Below are 12,999 nucleotides of genomic sequence, written 5' to 3'. Positions count from 1 at the left end.
GGAAACAGAGGGAAGGGGTAAGCAAGAGAGAAAGAAAGAGGGAGAGAGAGGGAGGAAAGAAAAAGAAAATGGAAAGAAAGAAAAGAAGCACATGATGAGGTAGACACATGCTCCCCTGGCCAGAGAGAGGACAAGAATAGAGTTCTTGAACTACATTTTCCTGTTTTTTGTATTGGGCCTGGGGATAGATTTTGGGGTCTTCTTGGGCAGCATAGTCCTATCTTTTTAGACAGAAAAGGAAAGACTCTAGCCATCATTACTTCCATTTTTCTCCCCATTGTTCTTGGACAGCCCCAACACTGGGGATGGTCTTGTGGCTCACTCCAAAATGCCCTAAATTCATGTCTGGGCAACATAATTTCTCCAGGTGGGCTCCTTGGAGTGTGAGTAGGACACTTTGGCTTGACTTCCAACCAGTATCCTGCTGGGGAAGCCAAACCCCAAGTTACTCATCTTCTGTATCAGCAGATCTTGATACTACAATGAAGATTCTAAGCATCTAAGGGGGCACAATGGATAGAATACTGGGCCTGGAATCAGGAAAAGCTGAGTTCAAATCCACACAATTATGGGCTTCACTAAAACCTCAAGTTCTTTTTGAGGTGATATGTCACAGCTTATTTTAGTTTTTAAATCTTTTAAAAGTTCTTCCAGGAATTTTTGTTGGACTAGTGTCCAGTTTACATTTTTCTGAGGCTTTGCTTTGTAACTGTTTTGATACCATTGTCTTCTGGGTAGGAATTGATTTTTATGAGATATTGATCTAATCAAACAAACAAAAAACTAAGAGATTGGAAAAAAGTGAGCTGGGAAAAGGGAGAAGAGAGGAAGAATGGGAAAATTGTCTTTATACATATCTCTATATAATTTATAATATTTTATTAACACGAAAGCAAGAGCTTTTACAATGGAGAAGAAAATGGGGGTGTGTGGCAGGCAGTACTCTTGATTCTTACTCTCATTGGAATAGGTTCAAAATGGAACAACATACACACCCAGCTGGATATAGAAATCTATTTTACTCAACAGGGAAGGGAAGTGGGGAGGAAAAAAGAATAAAAGAAAGGAGGAAGGGGCTTTTTTTAAAAAATGAAAACCCTTACCTTCCGCCTTGGAATCAATACTGTGTATTGACTCCAAGGCAGAAGAGTGGTAAGGGCTAGGCAATGGGGGTGAAGCGACTTGCCCAGGGTCACACAGCTAGGAAGTGTCTGAGGTCAGATTTGAACCTAGAACCTCCCATCTCTATGCCTGGCTCTCAATCCACTGAGCCACCCAGCTGCCCCCAAGAAGGGGCTTTTTGAAGGGAGTCAGTAGTTAGAAGTAAAACAGACTTTTGAGGAAGGATGGGGGTGGGGGAGATAAACAGGAAAAATATGATGGGGGAAATATGCAGTTAGTAGTCATAACTATAAATGTGAACGGGATGAACTCTCCTATAAAATGGAAGCAGATAGCAGAATGCTAAAAAAAAAAATCAGACTCCTAATAAGTGGGTTATAAGGAACACACTTGAAAAAGAGAGAGAAATCCAGAGTAAAAGTAGGGAACTGAAGAGGAATCTATTATGCTTCAGCTGAGGTTAAAAAAAAAAAAGCCAGGGTAGCAATCATGATCTTAGACAAAACAAAAGCAAAAATAGACCTTATTAAAAGAGATGAGCAGCAGGGAAACAGCATTTTGCTACAAGGTACCATACAAAATGAAGTAATATCAATACTAAAACATATATGCACCAAATAGCATAGCATCCAAACTCTTAAAGGAAAAATTAAATGAGTTCGAGGAGGAAATAAACAGTAAAACCATACAAAAACTCTACCTTTCCCTTCCAGAGCTAGATATATCTAACCATGAAATAAATAAGAAAGAGGTTAAAGAGATGAATATAGTCTTAGAAAAGTTCGATATGATAGACCTCTGGAGAAAACTGAATGGAAAAGAAAGGAGTATACCTTTTTCTTAGTGAAACACAAAAATTTACACAAAAATTGATATACTAGGGCATGGACAGAAATGCAGAAGAGCAGAAATATTAAATGCATCCTTTTCAGACTATAATGCAATAAAATTACATTCAATAAAGAGCCATAGAAACATAAATTAAAAATTAATTGGAAACTAAATAATTTTAAAGACTGTGTCAAAAAACAATAATTTTATTAAGGAGAATGATAAGAATAAGAAAGTATAACCAAATTTATGGAATGCAGGTAAAGCAATACTTAGGAAAACAATTAATCTCTAAATAGTTACACCAATTAAAAAAAGAAAGAGTAGAGGAATGGAGTATGCAACTAAAAGGAAAACAAAAACCCAGAAAAAGAACAAATCAGACTCTTCAATCAAGCACCAAATCATAAGTCTTGAAAATCATAGGACAGATTAATAAAATTTAAAGTAAGAAAACCATTGAATTAATAAATAAAAGTAGGATCTTGTTTTGGGGGAAGTCAATAAAATAGATACACTATTAGTTGATTTGATTTTTTAAAAAGAGAAAACCAGATTACTAGTATCAGAAAATGAAAGGGATGAATGCACTACCAATGATAATGAAATTAAAGCAATTATTAGGAGCTAGTTTGCCAATCATATGCCAATAAATCTCATAATCAAAGTGATATGGACAAATCTTTACAAAATATAAGTTCCTCAAAGTAACAAAAAATTTTAAATAATCCTGTCTTGGGAAAAAGAAATTAAGTCATAGAGGAGCTCCCTTAAAAAAATCAATAGGACCAGATAGATTCATAAATAAATTCTACTAAACATATAAAGAATGATTAATTCTTATCCTCTATAACTATTTGGAAAACACAGAAAAGGAGTTCTATCAAATTGTTTTTATGACACAAAAAACTTAAACCAGAGAAAACATAAAAAACAAAAGGAGAAAAGTATAGACCAATTTCCATGATGAATATTGATGCAAAATTTTAAAGTAAAATACTATTAATGAGATTATAGGAATATATCACAAAGATCACTCTGACCAACTGGAATCTATACCAGGAATACAAGACTGATTTGATATTAGGTGAACTATCAGCACAATTGTTCATTATATCAATAACAAAACCAATAAAAATCATATCAGTGATGCAGAAAAATCTTTTGACATGCAGCACTCATTCTTATTTTTAAAAATCTCAAAAGTGGAGGAATAAGTGGAATTTTCCTTAAAATGATAAGCAGTATTTATCTAAAATCATCAACAAGCACTATATGTAATGGGAATAAGATAGAAGCTTTCCCATTAAGATCAGGGGTGAAGCAAGAATGCTCATGATCACCATTTTATTCAATATTGTACTAGAAATGCTAGCTATACAAATAAGACAGGAAGAAGAAATTGAAGGAATTAGAATGGGCAATGAGGAAACAAAACTAGCATTGTTTGCATATAATATAATGGTATACTTAGAGAATCAACTAAAAAACTAATTCAAATAATTAATAACTTCAGCAAAGTTGTAGGATGAAAAATAAACCCACGTAAATCCTCAGCATTTTTATACCAATAAGTCCAGCAGGAAAAAAAATAGAGAAATTCTATTTAAAACAACTCTAAACAATATGAAATACTTGGGAGTCTACCTTCCAAGACAAATGCAGGAAATTTATAAACACATTCATAAAATCCTTTTCACACAAATAGTCATCCAAATAATTGGAGAAATATCAATTGCCCATGCATAGGTCAAATATGGTAAAAAATAACAATTCTACCTATGTTAGCTTACCTATTCAGTGCCATACCAATCCATACCATATCAAGAAATTATTTGTCTGGTCTTTTCTTTTGTAATGCTTAGAAAACTTATAGTGTATTAAATGACCATACTTTCCCCTGAAAGAATAGAGTCAGTTTTGATGGGTAGGTGATTCTTGATTGTAAACCCAATTCCCTTGCCTTCTGGAATATCATATTATAAGCCTTCTGGTCCTTCAATGTGGAAGCTGCCAGACCTGTGTAATCTTGGCTGTGACTCCATGATATTTGAATTGTTTCTTTCTAGCACTATTTTCTCCTTGGCCTGGGAGCTCTTGAACTTGGCTATAACATTCCTGGGAGTTGTCATATGGAGATTCATTACAGGAGCTGATCGATGGATTCTTTCCATTTCTATTTTACCCTCTTGTTCAAGAATATCAGGGCAGTTTTTCATTTTTTAAAATAATTTCTTGTAATATGATGTCTAAGCTTTTTAAAAAGTCATGGCTTTCAGGTAGTGCAATCATTCTTAAATTGTTTCTCCTGGATCTATTTTCCAGGTCAGTTGTTTTTTTTCAACAAGATATTTCATTTTTCTTCTATTTTTTCATTCTTTTGATTTTGTTTTATTGTTTCTTAATTATTAGCTTCTATTTGTCCAATTCTAATTTTTAAAGAATGAATTTCTTTGTGAGCTTTTGTTCTTTCTTTTCCATTTGGTTCATTCTACTTTTCATGAAACTCTTTTCTTCACTGGACTTTTTTGCCTCTTTTTCCAGTAGGTCAATTCTGGTTTTTTAGAAACTCTTTTCTTCATTGGATTTTTGTGCCTTTTTTCTCCAGTTGACTAATTTTGCTTTTTAAGCTGTTATTTTCTTTTTGTATTACTTTCATTTATTTTCCCCATTTTTCTTTGTCCTGTCTTATTTTATTTTTGACTTCCTTTTTGAGTTCTTCCAGAGCCTGAGACCACTTCCCATTTTTCTTTGAAGTTTTGCATTTGGTTGCTTGGATCTCACCATCCCCTATTGATTCTGTGGCTTGAGCTTTGTCTCCATAGAACTTTTCTAGGATTAGGTATTTCTTTTGCTGTTTCCGTATTTTCTTAGCCTTTTTTGCTTATGGACTGGGAGGGTTTTTTTGTTTTGTTTTGAAAATTTTATTTAATCAATTTAGAACATTATTCTTTGGTTACAAGAATCATATTCTTTCCTTCCCTCCCCTCCCCGCACCCCTTCCTATAGCTGATGCGTAATTTCACTGGGTTTTACATGTGTCCTTGGACTGGGAATTTAAAAAACTGCTGATTCTGTCTCCTCTTCTGATGGCTTGAAGAACTCAGCTCTCAGAGATATTTTTCCCTGGGGATAAGGGCTTCATCACAGCACAAGCTTGAAAGGGCCAATCACCATAGACTTTTGGGCCTCACTGTAGGATGGTACTAGAGCCTGGGATTTCAAGAGGTGGGTCTAGAATCTGGAATACTCTATTGGTGGTGATGTAGTCAGCTTTCCAGGATCCTGAAGTTGGTCTATGTCCCAGCTTGGAACCTGGTACAATAGGTGGGGGTGGGCGGTAGGGGTTAGCCAGCTGTGTACAGTTTTGCTTCTAATTCCTCTTATCCCTTGAAACTCCCATGAAAATTGACTCTCTCTTCCTACCTTTCAAGTTGTCTTCAGTGGGAGAGCCCTGTCATTATGTCTTGCTGTTGGTTTTTGACTCCTGTCATTTTGAGGTGCTTTAAAGATTGGTTTGGAAAGATTGTCAGAGAGGTTTCAGCTTTCACTGTTGCTAAGCCACCACCTTGGCTCTGCCCCACTAGGTCCCCTAGCTTTATAAAGCTATAAAAATAAAAACTTCATCTGGTTAAGGACCATAATAATCTAGTGTTTGAAAAACTCAAAGATCTAAGCTTCTGAGATAAAGAACTAACTCTTTGACTTCTTTGCTTGGAAAACTGGAAAGCAGTGTGGCAGAAACTAGGGGTAAACTAATATCTCACCATATGCTGAAATAAGGTCAAAAATGATTTAGACTTAAAGGGTGATATCAAGTAAGTTAGGAGAATATAGAATATTTTACCTGTCATATCTATAGCTAAGGTAATAAATTTATATTCAAACAATAGATAGAGAGCATTACTGAATGTAAAACAGATAATTTTTATTATATTAATTTTAAAAAGTTTTGCACAATCAAAATCACAGCTTCCAAGAAAAAAGGAAACTGGGAAAAAATTTTATAGCAAGGTTCTCAGATAAAGGTCTCATTTTTAAAATATAGAGAGATCTGAGTCAAATTTATAAAAATACAAGACATTCCCCATTGATAAAAGGTCAAAGTGAACTGAACAGGCAATTTCCAGAAGAAGTCAAAACTACCTAGTCATATGAAAAAATACTCTAAATCACTACTGATTAGAGAAATATAAATTAAAATAATTGATACCACTTTATATCTACCAGACTAGCTTGATAGAAAAGGAAAATGGCAAATACTTTAGAGGATGTGGAAAAATTGGGACACTAATGCACTGTTGTTGGAATTGTGAACTAGTTCAACGATTCTGGAAAACTTGGAACTATAAACTTGTACATACCCTTTGACTCAGCATTACCACTACTATATCCCAAAGAGATCAAAGGAAAAGGAAAAGAACCTATATATACAAAAAATATTTGTAGCAGATTTTTGTGGTAAAAAAAGAATTGGAAATTGAGGGCACGTCCATCCATTAGGAAATGGCTGAACAAATTGTAGTGTATTATTGTGATGGAATACCATTGTATTACAAGAAATGGAAAGCAGAATGCTTTTAAAACCACCTGAGAAGACTTATATGCACTGATGCAAAGTGAAATGAGCAGAAGTGGGAGAACAGTGTACATAGTAAAAGCAATATTATATGATGATTGACTGTGAATGACTTGGCTATTCTCAGCAATATAATAATCTTAAGACATTTCTGAAGGACTTATGATGAAAAATGCCCTTCACCTTCAGAAAAAGGATTGATGGATCCTGAAAGCAGATTGAAGCATACTTTTTTGCTTTATTTTTCTTTTATTTCTCTTTTTTACATTTCTAATATATTTTCTTTTTGAGATTTCTAATATGTTGTTCATCCTTCATTTTTGAAGAACAGTTACATCACCTAGGTGTTTTCTTGACTTGTATGATTTAGATTTGAGTGAAGCAGCATTGCACTTACTTCCAGAGTCATCAAAGTCCAGTGGTAGGACAGAAGGTGAGATGACTAGTGATGGCTCAAGATGCAGTGGATGACCTTGCTGTCTTCTATGTCTGATCAAACTCTAAGCATTCCACAGTGCTTGTTTCAATAGCCTTCATGGCCATTGGTACAATCTGTCCTCATCCACCCATTTTGCTGGGGAAGTCTTCACATGATTGGGGTAGACAACCCCCCTAACTCACTAATGAGTTTGACGGTTACCTTCAATCTGGTTTAGCCCGTCTGCCAAGACAGTTTTCCTGGGGTGTGGTCACTTCACATGCTATAGCTTCTTAGAGTCATAGGTGAGAGTTGGGTGAAAGGTGGATGAGCATCCCTGAAAAGAATCAGCAAACCCTCACAATGGAGGTGTTAGTTTTCTTTGAACACCCCATATATTTTGCAGGACTGCACATGTATAATCTGTATCAAATTACTTGCCTTTCCAAGGAGAGGGAGGGAGAATCTCAAAATTCTAAAAAATGAATGTTAAATATTTTTGCACATGTAATTGAGAAAAAATGATAAGGGGAAAAAAGAATAGCAATGAACAATGAAGAAAGGCAGGAATATCCCCATCTGGATCCCAAGGTCCCAGAGTCACCCTGACTTTTTCTCCCAGAAGCAGAAGAAATGAATCAAATAGTTTCACTAGGAGCACAGAGACTCTAGCCCAGCATACCTGAGAGGATGGCTTTCTTTAGCTCCAATCTTGTCTCTGCTCATCACCGTGAACTCACCCTTCACTGCCTGATCTGGGCACAAACCCAAGAAAAACTAAGACTTTAATCTGGCAAGATCCATTCCCAAACATCATGGTTGTGACAGCCTGCTGAGATGTATCTTTCACCTTTCTGCCAGTCTGCCTGTTTTCCCACTGCCTCACTTGGCTGCCAATGGTGCTACCATACCACGTGAATTAAGTGTTGCCACTTAGACACCCCTCCCTCAGCATATCCTTGTGGCTGTTACTTTTATCCCTATTAAAGCTCATCTTGCAGCACCTTGGGTAGAAAGTTGGCAGATGAGCACATGGCATGGACTAGAGCTTTTGAGAGCAGTGATTTCACTAGTAATGATGTAACATTTCTGTAGCAGTTCTTGGGTATCCATATGACACAGTGGATAGAAAGCTGGGCCTGGAGTCAGGAAGACTCATTTTCATGAGTTCAAATCCAGCCTCAGATTCTAGGTATTTGACCCTGGACAAGTCACTTAACCCTGTTTGCCTTGGTTTCCTCATATGTAAAATGAACTAAAGAATGAAGTAGCAAATCACTCTAGTATCTGTCAAGAAAACTCCAAATGGGGTCATGAAGAGTCAGACAAGTCTGAAAAAACGACTGAACAAGAACAAAGCTCTGAGAAATTAAAACCCCCTGGAGCTGGAGAGTCACGGACAGTTCTCAAGGAGCTCACACTCAAATGGGGAGACAGTGTGCATATCTATAGCAATAATGTAGATACGGACAAAGTAGTTAGAGAGGGAAGAAACTAACAGCTGGGGGGACTTCTTGTAGGAGGTAGTGTTTGAGGTAAGTCTTAAAAGAAGGGAGGACTCCTCTGAGAGACAACATTCTAAGTAGGCAGTGTGGCAGGTGCTAAAGCTTAGCTATGGGAGAGAGTGTTGTGTATAAGGAACAGTAAGAAGTCTACTCTGGCTAGTCTAGTTAGAATAATGGATGAAGAGCCAGCAAGGGAGACTGAGAAGACTGAGAAGGAATGATTAGAGAGGTAGGAGGAGAGCCAGGAGAGAACAGTATTGTGAGAAACCCATCAACAACTGTTCTTTCTTTCTGGATTATGTCACCATGAAAGTTTTATATGACGAGATTTTTTAAAAAATTCACATTCTTCCAGCCTACTTTTGAACTTTGAACTTATTAGGTCTGGGCTCTGCCACACTTCTGGAGGGAAGGTCTCGGCTGGTCCTGCTGCTACTTTGCTCTGGGTATTGAGTGTTATGTTATTCCAAGATCTCATGGATAGCTCAAGTTGGAGATCTACAAGTTTCCACTGTTCCTAGAGTGGTCAGATCCAAGGTAAAGTATGATTGCTTTGCAGATTCTTTATCCGAGTTTAAGTCTGAGAAGCATTCAGTGGTTGCCCCTTTTAGAGTTCTAGTAGACTGCTTCTGGACTTAATCTCTAAGAGTTGGCTAGCTGAGAAGCTCTGCTAGTTTAGAGGGACAGAACCATTGGCTGCCCTTTGATCTGGGCTTCCTGCCCTGATTCTTCTGCTGTAGGTTCTGCTCCGAGGATTGGAGGCACACAGGTCCTGTTTTTTTTGTGAGCTTACCCCTCTTGATTCATAGCCTATGCCCCCAATCACTCCTTGTGCTGTCACATCACCCCTAATGATAGCCACTGTTCTCAGTCTTCCCTGGATCTGAGTAGAAAGTAGGAGGGGGCCCTCTCAGTTCCATTTGTGCCCTCTTCTTCCCCTGTTCCCCATGTTAAAATGCTTTACCTGGTGTGACTGGCCAAGCCCCTTCCCCAGTGTCTATAGGCCTCCCTATGTATTTTCTTATGTCAGTCTGGGCTGGAAATCATTTACCATGGTTTTTTTCTTGTGTTTCTTGATAAGGATTTGATCTCCTGCATTTTCTAGATTTGTTTGAAAGAGTTGCACAGGCTGGGGTGGAGATGCTAGCTTATTGCTTCTCTGTCATCTTGACTTGGCCTTCTAATTTTGTTTTTCATTTGGCGTGAGGAAGGAATGAAGGTTGGAAAGTAAATGCTTGTTATGAAAAAAATATTTTAAAAAAGAGAATCAACTAGAAAGAAATAGCAGGAAAGCCCTGCTACTGACACAAGCCAGTTCAAGTGAAAGAATGTCAATGCAAGGTGGGCCCCAACAACTTCACTGTGCAGCTTCCTGGGAAGACACAATCTCTGGGAACAATCCAGAGTTTGGGCAAAGCAAGAGAATGAATAGTGTCAGAAGCAAATTTCTCTCTCCATTATGTCACTTTTTTAAATATTATCTTTCAGTAACCTAGAGTTCAGAAACCACTGAGTAAATTCAGATATAGATAAGCCCTCAGAGAAAGGAAGTTAAAGAACCAAGGAACCAACAAGATGAGAAATTGATTCCACAGGCACTTCCCCCCTGGGCAGCCCAGGCAAATTAAGAAACTATGATTGGTTCCTGAGATGTGACTGTGAGAGTTAGTGGGTAGAGAAAAGAACTTATAAGGTCAGACCAGGGGCCTGTCTGGCTCTTCTAGAGTGGAAGGAACCCCTTTCAGAGTTTAACTACAGTCTCATGGTGATGGCCAATAGATTAGAAAGCTTAAGTATCTCTTGACCTCTTTCTTACCTTTTCCTCTCTTTACTACTACTACTACTTTGATTTAATAAAACTAAGCTATTATCATCCTCATAATTTTAATTATTACAGCAGGAGGAGAGACCAAAGGACATGACAAGAGAGAACATTGTGGACTTGGATTGGCTCAACAAGAGGTTGAGAGAGAGAAAAGAGGAGAGTGAAGCTAGGGTTGGGAAGGCGACCTGAGCTGGTTCTGTGAGATAGAGGTAAGGACAAAGAATAGTGAGAGGAGAGGCATAGGGAGAGCTGGAGTGATGATCCATCATGGTCAGATGGATGTTGAACAATTTGAGGTAATGTCAAGGGTATGACCCTCTCTGTGTGTAGCTGAGCCACCTTAGGAGATGGAGAGCAGATTAAGGCACTAGTTTAGACAATTTGCGTGAGCATCAACATATATGTTCAAGTGCCTAATGGGCAAGAGCTAAGGAAGAAAGAAAGGCTTAAAATCAGTGCTAGGGGCCAGAGACTGAGCTCAGCTTTGAACTCTTGGAAGAAGGAAGAAGAATGCTATGGGGGTCCTTAGGTAACTGCCACCAAGACCAGTTGGGTGACAAACTTGGATAACAATAGCTTGGACCCTCAAAGGGGAAAGGTTGCTGAGCAATGGTGGGAGAAGGAGAGTCTAGAAGTGGCAACAAGGAGCAAAGTAAATTCCAAGGAGGAGACATAGAAGAGTCTTAGGAATAGTATGAAGTGGGGAAAGGGGTATATGCTGCTACAGGGCAGGTGGCAAGAAGGTGGCTGGGGAGAAATATGAATCATAGCCAGACAGAGAGGCCTTGTGAATCAGTGCTCACCATGCACTCAGCCAGGATAGGACAGACCCCAGGATAGGGGTTTGGAAGCTGAATAGTCCAAGTCTCTCAGGCATGGTTTCTGGAGGTTCAGAGGGTACAGCAGAAAGGAAGGTGACAGGAGTGGAGTGTGAGCCATGTGTTATAGGGAGATCCGTTTGGTTTAGAAAGGACAGACCAGGGGTGAGAAGGCTGTCAGCAATAGTCTGGGCAAGAGGAATTGAGGAATTGACTTAGGTTGGAGGCCCAGTGAGTAGAGCAAAGGGGGGAAGACATTAGAGATGTTCAGGAATTCAAAAATGAGACTTGCCAACAGACTGAATATGTAGTGAGAGTAGATATATGCAAAGATAACTTTGAGATTGTGAACTTGGATAACTAGAAGAATAGGACTACCTTCCACAGATCCAGGGAAAGTAGGAATGGGATGGGACTGCTTAAAGGAGGAAAGATTCCTTTGTGGCCATGTTGGATTTGGGATACCTAGAGAATGTACCTTGGAGGTGTTTGGCCCTTGGTGTAGTAGGACTGAAGCCAATAGAGGAAGGACAAGCAGTTATCTAGATGTAGGTTTATTTGTATAGAGATGATTGATCCTATCAGCAGCTGATAAAATCACTGAGTATGTATGTAGGCTGAGAAAACAGTTGGGGGCACAGCCCTGGGGAACACCTATAGGAAGGGGATGCTGGAAGCCAATCCAGCAAAGGAGACAGGGAAAGAGCCATCAGAGAGGTAGGAGGAGAATTGGAGAGAACAGTCAGGAAACCCCAGAAAGGAGAGAGTGGTCAATAGAGTGAAAGCCTTCAGAGGGATCAAGACCAAGTATATTCTCAATATCATCGGTTCCTTCAACTCATCCTCATGTGACAGGAACTCAAGGCTTTTCCCTGTCTTGGTTGCCCTCCTTAAAATGGTGTTTTTTATCAGTGTCTTTCCTGAAATATGGTGCCTAGAACTGAACCCAGTGCTCCAGACAGGGTTCCTTGTTGGCCATGGAAGTTCTACCTTCTCTTTCTCTTTTTTTTTTTTAACACTGCATTTATTTATTTGTTTTGTTTTTGCATTAAAGTTCCCAGGTATTTCCCTCCTTCCTCTCCTCCATGCACTAGAGAAGGCATCATTTGACCTTCTCTCTCTCACTCTGGAGATGCCCTCTGTGGGATCTGAAAGATCAATATACTCAAATCTGGCCTAACTATCCACACATGAAAACCAAGTGGATGATGAATGAATGCCTCTTGTCCAACAACACTATCAGTAAGCATTTGTGAAATGCCAGTTACTTCATGATCAGTCCCATATGATGTGCTGCAGAGACAAAGATAAGAATAAAGCCCTTATCTCCAAGTAGCTTGTGGTGGTGAGGAAGGGTGGGAAGGGGAAAAATACAGACACTGACAATTCAAAACAAATGCAAAATAAATACAAGACATGTAACTGTGGGAATCAGGATGGACTTTCTGGTTGCAGGTGGTACCTGAGCTTCACCTGGAAAGAAGCCAGAGTTTCTTTGTGAGCAAGGTGAGGAAGAAGGGCGGTCCAGATAGAGGGGAGGAATAGGGGGAGGGACACTGACAGGAGAGGGGCTCTCAGGGATAGCAAGGGAACTGATTGGCTAGAATTCTTCCTTGAATGAATCCAGTAGTCAGGGGAGCTTTGAAGCTCATGACTGTGCTTATTTCATGATTTACCAGACCCTGTGCTAAGGAAATGCTTGACATACAAAGAAAGGCAAAAACAATCCCTGCCTCAGAAGCTCACTTTCTAATGGAGAAGACAGTGTGATAGTGGCTGTACATAGAAAATGGCAGGTAATCTTTGAAAGAAGGCAAGGGTTTGGGGGTGAGGCTGGGCAGAAAAAGCCTCCTTCAGAGCCTGAGATTTGAGCCGAGTCTCAAAGGGACCCAGGAAAGCCA

General features: G+C 38.9%; 1 protein-coding gene across 12 annotated transcripts in view; it reads left to right on the top strand.

Moving 5' to 3' along the window:
• ST3GAL3 (ST3 beta-galactoside alpha-2,3-sialyltransferase 3) overlaps positions 1 to 12,999 on the top strand; it is a 143,749-nt gene that overhangs the window by 86,428 nt on the left and 44,322 nt on the right. Inside the window, exon 2 of one of the 12 annotated variants that reach the window (XM_056815283.1) lies at positions 8,838 to 8,992. The exons of the other annotated variants lie outside the window; for them this stretch is intronic. The gene's annotated coding sequence lies outside the window, so the exon portion shown is untranslated. The remainder of the gene's footprint in view (positions 1 to 8,837; positions 8,993 to 12,999) is intronic. 12 annotated transcript variants of the gene reach the window in all.

Source organism: Monodelphis domestica, chromosome 2 (genome assembly GCF_027887165.1).
Source record: "Monodelphis domestica isolate mMonDom1 chromosome 2, mMonDom1.pri, whole genome shotgun sequence".
NCBI lineage: Eukaryota > Metazoa > Chordata > Mammalia > Didelphimorphia > Didelphidae > Monodelphis > Monodelphis domestica.
The sequence above is the reverse complement of the archived record's forward strand: the minus strand, read 5'-3'. Positions and strand labels throughout refer to the sequence as shown.